Raw genomic sequence first — 13,253 nt, 5'->3', positions numbered from 1 at the left:
TTTATATGCTTAAATAAATCATGGCCTTCACTGTGCATATATTTGTATGAAACAGTTGTCAGTGTATTAAAAAAAAAAACACCTTCAGGACAAATTCCAGCTTAAGGTATTCCTGCCTCTTTCTCACAATACACATTTCTTTCCCCATGCTGCAATATGCTACTACCCTCGGTTGTACTGACACAACTGTTGATAGGTTTACATTGTGAACAAAACTGATAAGTCTAAATAAAATCCTGCAAGCAGACCAAAAAATCTTTAATAGAAGACTTGTTAATCCATGATCTAGAAGTCGAGCCTTTGCCTTGAGACATCAACATGTTTTACAGAACAGGTTGATGATTCAATCCATCTGAACAGGTTATGATCATACCTACTATGGTGAAAAACAATAGTCTCTCTAAAATGTAAGCAGCAGCAAAGATAAAGGTCAACATCTTGATTAACTTGAAAATCTCCAAAAGGGCACACAAGAAACAGAAGGGAGAGTTTATAAGATTATAAATTTCTTAGATGTTCCTTTTTCAAGTAAAGCTTTTAGGATGAAGAATTTGTATGAATTAGCATCCACTGCACCATGGCTGGTTAAGTGACTTGACATCTTTATAGATTAATAATGAAAACAGCTGGTTCTCGGAGTTACTCTACTAATAGATGTAACTCTTCCTCTAAATCTCTCCCTAGACCTAACAAACAACATGCACACTCTTGATTTGTGGAAACAAATTTTGATTTTGCTACCTAGATAGGCCTCAAGGAAAAAGCCAAAGTATTACTGTTGCCCTGATGTCAGAAACATCTCATTAACATCCTTTGTCTTCTCATGACAGAACTGTCCTGTCAGGCAATATTTTTCAGTACCTGGAAGGACACGACATCACTGCAAATGACAGAGCAAGATAATTTTGGAAGAAAAAACACTGGAGTTCCCAAGGAAAAAGAAATGTCAGTTTTGTAATTATTTACTTTGAAGCTTTTATGGAGAGACACGTGAACTTTCTTTAGAAGACCTCTAAAATTGGATTTCTTCTTATCTGAAACTGCTTTAGATTTCTGGAGTTCAGTCACCTAGGATCATTACTCTAATTGAAACAGAGTGTATTTCACAACTAAAAATGTCTTTTAAGTATTACGCAGCACAGCAATAATAACTGGGTACAAAGAGCTACCTGCCACACAGTTTCTGACTCTCACAGTCCATCCTAAACCTCTTCCAACGATATAAGAGCTCACATGTCCTTACCTGGAAAGACTAGCTAGCCAGGTCTGTGAATAAGCATACGCATGTTAACAAGTAGATTCTCTCAGAAAGTGAATTGGGGGAAAAAAAAAAAAAAGAAAGAAAGAAAAAGAGCCAAAGGGGATCAATAGCTATCTCGGATTTTAATACAAACTCTTCTACTACTACATGCTACTGGTAAAATTATAGAAAATTGATTAGCTTGTAGCTCTGGAATTAAGCTGGTGCTTCCCGGCATATCTAACATGTTGTGCCACTGGACATTCAATGAGTGTTTAGCAGATTGTACCATGTTTATGCAGTTTAGACAGCCCCTGACAGGCCTACATAATCTTTTAAGGATGAGTGAGTATACATACCCTTTTTTTTTTGTGAGACCTTTGGTCAGTGAATCATACTGAAACCAGCAGTAGCAGTTGCAAACAAGAGTTTTATGCAACAGCGATCATTATTCCACACAGCGGGAAGCTTTTCCTGTAAGGTACTGATACCCTGCATATTGAAGTGAATGTATATGGACGTCGGTGGAGTGGGAGCACATCCGACAGCCAACACTATGAATTCTACAGCTTGCAGCAATATACATCAAATGAAAAACAGGCAGATATCCATCTTTCAGCTTTGAACACTTGCAGGTGAAGCTGTACCAAATTGATTAGTGGTTCTTACTTTTTTGCCCTTGTCTAATCAGCTATGGTAAATCAGTTGTGCCCTCTAGAATCCAAAACAGGATAAGACAAGCTTCTGACTTGATTAGATTTCATTTTTTACATATGAAAGCCAGCAAAAGATATTTTAAAGGAAAAAAATTATCAAAATAATTTGTTTTGTTTCATGAATGTTAACCTTATCTCCATTTTATTCATAGTGCATGTAATTGTAAATAATGTTTCTTGTAAAACACAAGATTTTTCCCTGATCTAATAGATATTCTAGGATTATGTTGATACCATTTTAGTAGAAACTGCACTAAAATTGTTGATGTAAGTGCAGAGAATAAAATGTCTATAGCTTATCAGCATTCCTCACTTACTGTTAAATATCAAATTATGGAAATTTCTTGGGTAGTTTATATTAAATATCTGGAAGAGTGCGCTTAGCTACAAAATAATTTTTTTCAATTGTAGGAAATATTGTTTTGATCTGAGTTATTATGATCCTTTTAGATAATCGGGCTAGCACATTTAAAGACACATTCTGTTTGTTTCATCTGAGTCTCTTTTTATATAAGCTATAAATGCAACAACATGCATAACCTTGAAAAGAGTGAATGAAGCAAGACTGGTCTTGCTACATTATGGTGAGTTTACTTATTGCAGAAGTCTAAATGGATCTTCAAATAAAGTATATAATCCAATATTACCATTGGCAACTTTTCTATAGATTACCCAAAAAAAAAAATTGTAAGTATCAATGTCTTATTATTATTCTGTCTCAGGTCAAGCAAGACACAGCAGCATTATTGTCTTAAATCCCCTCTATACCAATTAGAAGAACTGTGAATCTCACAAGTATTTGTCACCATGTGACAAGATTAGATGCATTCTTCCCAGTTACCTATATTTAATTAAGCATTTGAGTTGTAAGTGAGTGCAGAGAACTAGCTACCTCAAAGTGTAACCAAGACTAACCAGGTGCCAGAGCACAGTGAGAGCCAGCTGCTCCCTAAGGGCCAGTATCTCTTCGGGCTCACGGAGCCCAGGGGAACCCCAGGGCTGGCAAGGCAGGGGCCTCACCAGCCATCTCACCACCCTGGGAAGGGAGCAGGGCAGGTGCTGGGGAGGGGGTGAAGGAAGGGCAAGACCAAGTCCAGAGCATCTCACAAATCCATGAGGATAAGGCAGGTCTAAGATCAAACCAGGAAGTAGACAAGGTCAGCTGTATCTATGGCCAGATGTGGCTGGAGAGCAGCACTCCTAGTTAGGGGCCAAAGGCCCAGGACTGAGCTTAAATGGAGCCCCTGTGCCCATGAGGGAGGGTGGCAGTCCATCACATGGGTGAGGGTCCCATATGAGGCTAAGAGCCACTAAAGTTGATTAGTGCCCTACCAGGGGATTACCAAGAAAGGATATTTGAGGGAGATGGACACCCTCTCGGTGTCCTTCTGCTTAACTTGCTCCATTTTGACAACATTTCTTGCACTGGGTGTCCAAAACTATATCCAGTCGTACTCTGAATGTGCTCTAACAAGTTGAGCATACGGCAGGATAATAACATCTCTTAATCTGTGCTTGTGCTAGTATATACCAGGATGCTGTTGGCCTTTGCTGCCAGGGCACACAGCTGGCTCATGGTCAGCATACTGTACACCAAGACCGCCAGCTCTTTTCCAGCTTTCCCCAGTTGTTTTTGCATCCATACCATCCTAACCTGGGTACAAGAATGTTGTAGGAGAGGGTGCTCAAGCTTTGCCAGACTTGCAATATAGTCAGTGACTGAAGCTGCAAACCACAAAGGAAAAAGGTAGTTAAAAAATTTAAAGGTTAAGACAAATGAATGTTGATCACAGGAGCTGAATTCTGTCCCTGCCTTTGTTGTGCAGACCTTATGTTTTGTTTGCATGTTAGTAGCAGTTCTGAGAATCATTTACTTGATATTTCATAGGATCATAGAATGGTTTGAATTGAAAGAGACCTTTAAAGGTCATCTAGTCCAATCCCCCTGCTGTGAAAAGGGACATCTACTCCTGATCTAGTTGAAGATGTCCCTCCTAAGGGCCTACAGGCCCTACTAAGACATCTGTCCTCATCTTTCTTATAAGCCCCCTTTAAATACTGAAAGGCCACAATAATGTCTTCCTGGAGCCTTCTCCTGCCCAGCTTGAACAGCCTCAGCTCTGGTCATTTTTATGCCCTCCTCTGGACCCGCTCCAACAGGTCCATGTCTTTCCTGCCCTCAGGATTCTAGAGCTGGACGCAGTACCCCAGGTGAGGTTTCATCTCCCTTGACTTGCTGGCCATGCTGCTTTTGATGCAGTCCAGGATAAGGGTGGCTTTTGGGGCGGTGAGTGCACATTGTTGGCTCATGTCCAGCTTTTCATGTACCAGCACCCCCAAGTCCTTCTTAGCAGGGCTGCTTTCAATCCATTCATCCCTCAGCCTCTATTGATCCCGGGTATTGCCCCAACTCATATACAGGACCTTGCACTTGGCCTTGTTGAATCTCAGGAGGTTCACATGGGCCCACTTCTTGAGCCTGCCCAGGTCCCTCTGGATGGCACCCTGACCCTCAGCTGTGTAAACTGCACCACTTGGCTTAGTGTCATCTGCAAACTTGCCAAGGGTGCACTCAATCCCATTGTCTATGTCATGGATGAAGATATTAAACAGTACTGGCCTCAGTACTGGTTCCTTGTCTTAGAGTACTTGATGTGGCAACTTCAATGAGTTTATTTTAAGAAAAGTCTTTATATGCAATTAAACAAAATTTCAGTAAGTTCACTAAGTTATTCTTTTCCCTGCAATTCTGTTTTTAATGCAGTACAGAAATCATTTTGTATCTTTAAATATAAGCAGTAATAGCTATGTCTTTTCTGGTTTTTTTTCCCATTCTTCAGCTTTTAAAAACAATAGCAGTATCTAAAAATGTTTCTCACATTCATCTTGAAATGCCATATGAATATTTAATACACCAGTTTCAAATCTGCATATGGCCAGCTGTCACAGTATGGCACTACAGAGAATCCAGTATAACTTTGGTATAATCTACAGAGTCATATCCATCCCTAAATCTAAATTCATTTGATAGCTTAGAGATGCAGCTATCGTCAAATCCAGGAATAAATCCTTTGTTGCTTTTCTCTTGAATCTCATCTTTCACTTGGCACAAATTGGCTTACGTAGATAATGATGTTGAGTCTCACCAGTGGGCAAGCTGAAAAGTTCCTTCTCTGTTGTGAAAGTCTGTAACATTTCTCCAGAAGACCTGCAAAGGTTTGTGGGTTTTGTTTTATCTTTCTTATTCTATCTTTGGAAGAAACTGGTAGACAGCTACAATTACCATCTGGTGAGCTGGATTAAAAATAATCAGACTCGTAAGTGTTTTTCCTAACTGTAACTTAACAAATTGAGAATGAGTATAAATTTAATGGGCAATAAGATCATGAAACTGTAAAACAGTCACCAACTTAGGTGACTATCAAAGTCCAACTGTTCACCTACAAAATTGCTTGTTTTCATTTAATTGATAGCCATTCTTTTAATTTTCACATAAAATCACTCACACTTTTATTGAGAAAAGGGAAGATTAAATTTAGCTTAGATGAAATTTAGCTTAGAATCCAGCTCTTGTTTTAGCAGGATACACATTCCACATGTGTATTAAATTTTTAAACTTTCTTCTCAAGCTTCTAGGTGATAGCTCTGAATTCAGGGATAAATCTCTGATTAAAACCACATAAATCATGCAGTGCTTTCCAGAATACTTTTAAGATTTGCATGCCTATTAATAAAATCTCAAAAATCTATGTAGAACTGATCATTGCCCAGAAGCAAACAAAAAAGAAAAGCTATAAAAACTGTGCATTCAGTCCTCTGTTCCTAACTGACAGTAATAGCAATGCAGTCCAGATCTGTGGGTGAAGCCACGAAGGTTACTTTCACAGTTATTAAATCCTAAGGCTACTAAACTCTTTGGATATGCCTACCCTAGTCTATTCCCTGGCATATTTTTGTCCTATGCCTAACATTGCTCAAAATTATCCTTAGGTGTGATTTGGGAGTCAGAATTTATGGGGACTGTCCCCCCTCTGACAGGTAGTTAGCTTGCAGGCCGTCCTTTGGAGACCTGCCTAGAGACTCTTCTAGAATAGCTGCAGTAATTTTGTGCCAGTTAGCCTCTATTTTCAGGAACACTTCCCTGGCACATTTAATTTACTGGTGTGGCTGAAGCCAGTATACTTGGCATCAGCTGCAGTAGCCCTCGATGGTGTTTCAGGGTGCATTCACATCTGTAGGGCAGGAGAAAGGGAAGAGCATTTCTCTTACACAGGTTTCTTCTAAAAAGTGTGCTGATTTCTGCATGCTGAAATGACCTAAAACTTACCCCTTGTCAGAATGATCTCTACAGAGTAGTGTAGAAGCACTTCCCAACTCCTAATATCCCAGGCTGTGAGTCCCTTAAGACTTACCTACATTGCCCTCTGTCATTATTTGCTGACACTGCAGTTGCTGAAGAACAGCATGTCAGCATCACTCAGACAGCAGAAATCATCTTGTCCAATGCTGACTGCATACTCCTATATTAAATATTACATAAAACATTACTCATGCACCAGCTGGACGATGCTCAGGATCTCCGATGTGTTACAGGCTTTCTGCTGAGGGCAGATAATACCACTGGTGATGAAAGAGCTGACTATAAGCTGTTTTGCTTTGGCAAAGCTGAGTCAGTTGGGTTTACCCTCTGGCCCTCATTTGTTAAAGAGGCTTCTGGGTCACAGTCCCAATCGACTGCTCCAGCAGTCAGTGGCTGAAGTATATCAATAGTCTTTTCACATGACCACTTACTGGAATGGGTAAGAAAGGTTTCATAGCACTAGTCAGGGGAGAGTTAAGGTTTCTTTATGCCACCAGATTAGCCAAAGCCATCTTAACAGAGTGGGATCCAATTCCAAAGGTTTTTCTTCTGTTACACTTGAGGCAATGAGGTCTGTAGTTATGAACTTAGTCCATTCTTGCATATGGCTCCTTTTAAACAAAATCAACAGTTGAACTACATGTAGCAGTAATGCTTCAAGAAAAGAAAGGAAGAATTTGCATAGGTTTATTCAAAGTTCTAAAGAGCATCTGCTTTTAATAAGCGTTCCAAATTGGAAACTGGTTATTATGGTTTTTAATACTGAATCTCTTGAAAAAGTGTCAGGGATCCTTTAACGGCAATAAGCTGTCAGGCCAAATTGTTGTGCCCCATTTTAAAAATTGTACCTTTGAATTGTATCTCATTTCGAATTTTGCCCTACAGCATATGACTAGAAATACATTACAGACAAAACACTACTTCCAGAATCTCTGATACCATTTCATTTCATACTCATTTTGTTCCTCTTATCCCAGAAGATAAGAACCCTTCTTTTTTCTCACACAGCCACTTGCAGCAAGGAATATCATATTCTGATACAAATTCTGACACAAAAGAAGAATATTTTAAGGGAAATTGGAAAGGTAAGGAAAATCAAAGAACTGCTAAGTGTCAATGATATAAGACCATTTTTCTGGTGTAATTTATTTGCTGTTTGGCCAGGCAGGCTGATGGCATAACATACTCAGAGCTATGCTGTTGTTTTTCGCTGATACAGCTTTTCCAGATGCTGGTGTATCATGAAAGTGTCACTCTATGGAAATCTTTGTTTCTGCTTAATTTTCTACTTTATTGTTGGGGGTTTTTTTTACCTTTTGCTTAAGTTCTTTCAAGCTTGATATTTGTACTAAAGTCCCACTAATTTTTTTCCTTGCACTCTAATGATATTGTTGGTTGGCTGTCTTACTGTAACTAAGAGTATTTTACGGTAGCTAGAGTATTTTTAGATTTCCTGTCACTCCTGGTCATTTTTTTTTTTTTGAAGAAAAGTATTTTTCATCCACTGTTATCAGAATTTGTACTGTTTTTCTAGATGCTCTTTTGCAAAATTTATATTTCTCTGATTGATAGTTTCAGGACAGTATACTTCATGTTACACTTCAGAAATCAAATTATAATTTTTTTTTCCTTGGATACTACCTGTTATCTGGCAGATTTAAATAGCTAGTATTGATATCTTTGTGAAGGAATGCATCCTACCGGAATGACTATATGATCTGTGTGCTGTTCCACAGAACCATCATATGAATGAGATATTGTATCTTACGACATCTTTAGTAAGCATTAGAAATGTCAGGAAGAAATTTCACTACGAAACATATTGCATATGGTCTGCTTCATCAAGTGTGCAATGCTTCGTCTTGTAACCTGCTGTACAAGAAGCTCCCATACAGAGATTCTGACCAAGCAATTTTCTGTCTATCTTAAAATGGTGTATTTTAAAACAAAAAAAAATGAGTATAATAGCTCTAAATTTCACACAATCAAACTACAACTTATAAAGTGTTTGAATGAACTTGCAAGACACAAGCCCTTTTGAAAATCTGTATGCTACCGGATTTTTTGAAGCTATATCATACATTTGAGATCAGTGTCCAGGGGATGCTAGAAAATCTGGCCTTTATTTTTTATTTCTGTGGCTTTTAGTAGGTTTATTGCTTTAAGAAGAGAGAATCCAATCCTTGAATCCAAATTCATGTAAAACCTCCGTAATGCCATGGAGATCCCCTTTCAGGCATGACCAAGGTACCCAAAAGTGTTCATGGTCACAGAATCTTTAAAATGCAAGGACAATTAAATTAAGAAAAAATATCACTGAAAAAAATTTGACCATGTCTGGTCTTCTTTAGACTACTGACTCACAGAACGAATATCAGTGTGCAAAATTACACAACACCAACATGCAAATATTCTGCAGAAGCACTGGAGGGAAAGAGAATGCAATTGGCCGCATTTTCTTTATCATAATGGCATCCTGTAAGAATTGTCTGATCTATGACTTAATTGTTCCTAAAAATTAAATTATGCACTAGCAGACTTGCAACTGGATTTCTTTGTATATTACCTGCGCATAAAATCTTACAAAACTTTAATTATAAGTCATTTTTTAAAAGTTTGTATTGTTCCATTTTTGTGGAATAATAAGACAAAGAAAGACTTCATACAGATAACCTGAGTCTTTCTTTAATTTACTTAAAATAAATCTAATATGTTGATTTGTTTGTACTATCTTAGTTAAAATTTTTCTGTTTTCGAAGAGCAAGTGCTATGAGGTTGGAGACTCTATGGTCTAGGAAACAGGCACTATGAAAGAACAGATACTCATTTTATGTACAAAATGTAGACTCAGCTTTAATAACACAGTTGTGTACCACATCTTAATAGCAGCCTCTTTTACACAAGGTTCATGCAAAACTTTATACAACTTTATTTAAAATATAGTAAGATTTATTTTACTGTAATGTAGAGTAGAGATTGCAGGACGTTAGTAACAGGATCCTAAAAAGACAGAAGTTCTCTATTCATCTTCAGTAACATTTAGAGATGGAGCTGAGAGGAAGGCATGAAAAAAAACATGAACTTATGTTTGTATGCTACTTATTTTAAAATATTTATTGAATGATTGCTTGAACTTACCAGTAGACAAGAGGACTGAGTTACATAGAGTAGTTTTTATTTATCTTCAGGCCTGGAAAAACAAGGGCACTGGCACTCTGCACTTCCCCTCTCTGTTTCATTTGACCTGCCATTCAGATCTCCTGGGGTGAGAGTAAATGTCCAGTATTGTGCCTGTTCAGTGCTTGTTTCCTCTGTTAAGGCCAGACAGGCTACTTTGTCAGTTTGACTAAGTAACGCAGACTCTACAAGCTTAGACTCAACAACTTAGACTTTTTTCTTTCATGGCAGTTATTTACTAGTTGCTAACCGGGGCTAGGATACCGAAGAGTTCACGAAGGCTTATAAATTCAGGGTACGTTTGAGCTTTTTAAAATATAAAAGCTACATATAAGACTGGCTTTCGAGAAAAAATATAACAAGCCTGTCGTGGTTTTGTTAGTAAGGGGGGGCCTAAGGTGGTAGCTTCTGTAGGAAACTGCTAGAAGTCGCTCCCCTTTGTTCAGTGGACTCGGCCGGGCCTAGGGCGGACCTGCTGCTGGCCAAGGCCGAGCCGATTGGTAGCAGAATGTCTCGTGATAACGCCTCTGCGATAACGTATTTAAGAATGGGAAAACAGAAAAAAAAAGAGAGAGAAGAGAAGGTGTGAAGAAGCTGAGCAGGGGCAGAGGTGCAGAGGGGGAGGCGCAGGCCTCATGGGCCTTGCAGGCCTCACCCTCTGGCCTCTCGCCAGGCAGCCGACTGGGCCCGACTCGGTCCAGCCCGGCTGCAAGAAGTGGAGAGGAGATGAGAAGTGAGTAAGATGTAAAAAAGATCCTGAGAGACATCTACCAGCCTGTTGTGAGGAACGGCTGCAGACGCCAAGGTCAGTTCAGAAGGAGGGGGAGGAGTAATGCGGCTCCTGGCCAAGATTCCCCTGCAGCCTGTGGTGACGACCATGGTGGAGCAGGTTGTCCCCCTGCAGCCCATGGAGGTCCACGGAGGAGCAGAGATCCACTTGGAGCCCGTGAAGGACCCCGTACCGGGGGAGGTGGATGCCTGAAGGCAGCTGTGGCCCGTGGAGGGCCCGCTGGGACAGCTGTTCTGAAGGGACTGCACCCGTGGAAGAGATGACCCACGCCGGAGCAGTTCCACAAAGGACTGTGGCGTAGGGGTGGGACCCCACAACGGAGCAGGGGAGGAATGCGAGGAGTTCTTCCCCCAACCATGAAGCAGCGGCGTGAAACAACATATGATGAACTGACTGCAACCCCCATTCCCTCTTCCCCCCTGTGCCGCTCGGGAGGGGAAGGTAGTAGAGATAATGTTGAGCTTGGGAAGAGGGAGGGGTGGATGGAGGTTATCTTGTTATCTGTCTCATTATCCTGCTGTTTGTAGTAATAAATGAATAGTTTTCCCCAAGTCCAGTCTGTTTTGCCCATGACGGTAACTTTAAGGATTTCTCCCTGTCCTTATCTCAAACCTTGAGCCGTTTTTCCTTATATTTTCTCTCCCTGTTCTCTCGGAGTGTGGGGGGAGTGAGAGAGAGACTGCGTAGTCTGGTCCGATCGGGGCTGAACTGCGACAAAACCACAAGTTAAAAACTGGATCCGTGCATGGTGAGTTGCCTGTTTCTGAGACTCAAATGTGCGAGTTCTGCAATTTCAAAGGAACATATGGTTTCAGCAAAATATGGTTTCTTGATATTTGTACACACATTAAGGAGGATGTGAAAGAAGGTCAAGAATCATTGTGACTTAATTTCTAATATTCCGTTGTTTTTTTCTTGAAACCTGTCTTACATCTCATCATTATGGCATTTTTGTTTGGCAAATGGGCTTGGTCATCTTTTTAAAAAAGTGGGTAATTTCTACTAGCAGGAGTATGAGATCTAGGTGCAAAAGAGAAAGTGACAGAATATCTTTTTAGACATCATATTCCTTATTTTCTGGATATCAGAGTATACAGAACAATCACAGTAAGTACTGCAGGTATTACTAATGAAGCTTGTGGCCTAAAGCCCACAGCAATTTGCATCACACCAGAGATTAGGGTTTCTGCTGAAGTCTCTTGAACCTCCTCTTCCCCGTTGCCCAAGGTGAAAAATCAGATCTGAATAGTTGCTACGGAAGTATATTAAAAAGGATTAAGCCTTGTGTTGTGCTTAACAGACCAAGAGGGATTTCTGAAGTACTCAGGCATGCTGAGTCTCAACCATTGTGTGTGGCAACTTCTTGAAGCTTCTTAGCAAACGTCTGCCAGTGGCTGAAATTTCTGTCTACCTTTCTAAAGCTTTTAAACGTATCTGGAGTAGAGGATTTCCAAAATTCTTTGGAAATCTAAAACCCATTGTCAGGGCAATGAAGATAAATTATGAGAATTTCCAAATTTGTTATGGTAATTGGTGCTTTGAACACTAAATGACATGCTGTATACTGTCACATGGTGTCTTCTTAGACCGACCAGTTTGTACTTGGCGTGGATGATGAGTTCAGACAATTCATCATTTGGTTCCACACAGACTTTTTCTTTTCTCAAGCTCTACAATTACAGCTGATCTTATGTTTGTCTCATTCTAGTCTCACTTCTGGAAAGATGTCCAGTGATTCAGGTACAGTTAATACACTGTCCTAAATTAGGAATACTGCTTGATATCTTTCAAAAATGGAACACTTCTCCAGTGAAATGAGACAGACTTACTTGACTTTACTTATCTATATTTACATGACTTATAAAATCTTTTGCAGTTTTGACATCTATAATTTTGTTCTTCTTAGGTTACAGTTATATTTGCTGTTCGCATGAGTCCTGACAATGTGGGAAGCACATAGAAATGGAAGAGCACTAAACACAGCAACCACCATATGCCAGCTACAGAAGTGTTCATTACATTTATTAAGTATTTCATATCTGTGAACTCCAAGTAGTTTTTAAGGTGGATCCATTAAATTCCCTTTCCTTATAATCATATTTAAAATATTTCTAACTTTTAACATTTATATCCATATCTAAATAGAAAGAAGGCCTAAAAGACTTAAATATGAAAATTAAAATATACCTTACTGCTATTAAGTTTGATCTACTTCATACTTTATATACCACTTCACCTTCATTGTCAAGTGAAGAGATGTGCAAAACTACAGGACTACTACGGATGTACTTTTATCAAATGAACTATTGATTTAACCTTCTTAGCCTTTGCTTTTGGTTTCATAGAGATGAGAAATTACAGAATATTCAGATTGTTAAGTACCGTCTGGGAAAAGAGATGTCCTGAGTTTACATTTTTGTGGAAAAAAAAAAAACAAACCAAAACCAAAACAAAACAACAGTATTCTGCAAAACACGATACATTTTTACAATTTTAGAAAAAAATAATTAAAAGTACTTCCCTGTATCTTTTGGTTTTGCAGAGATCTTGAGAATAGCTCTTCCTCCTTCTTAAGATTTTTTTTTTATAATACAAAAAAGGAGATTTATTGCTAAAGAAACATCATCCCATATGTCTACCAATCATTAGACCGTAAACTATTACAAAACTTGCAGAATTTCCTGATTGACTTGTTAGCAGATGACGCAGCAATCAGAGCAATGTCAATAGAATTAGAAAGGTGACTTTCTGAAGACAAAACCAAACTGTTAATGTGAAATTTTAGTCTAGTTTTTATACTTAATAAATGCTGTAAGCAGCCTTTTATTTGTTTAACTAGGAGTGTTTGAATTAAAAAGACACTATAGTACTTAAGCATAACTTAATCTCAAGTGAGATTAATATTCTTAAAATAATTCAGCCAGCAAATTTTAGGTTTCATTCATGTAACACGCAGTAAATTGGTACAAT

This window comes from Chlamydotis macqueenii, chromosome Z (assembly GCF_036417535.1).
Source record: "Chlamydotis macqueenii isolate bChlMac1 chromosome Z, bChlMac1.mat, whole genome shotgun sequence".
NCBI lineage: Eukaryota > Metazoa > Chordata > Aves > Otidiformes > Otididae > Chlamydotis > Chlamydotis macqueenii.
Note: the sequence above shows the minus strand (reverse complement) of the source record.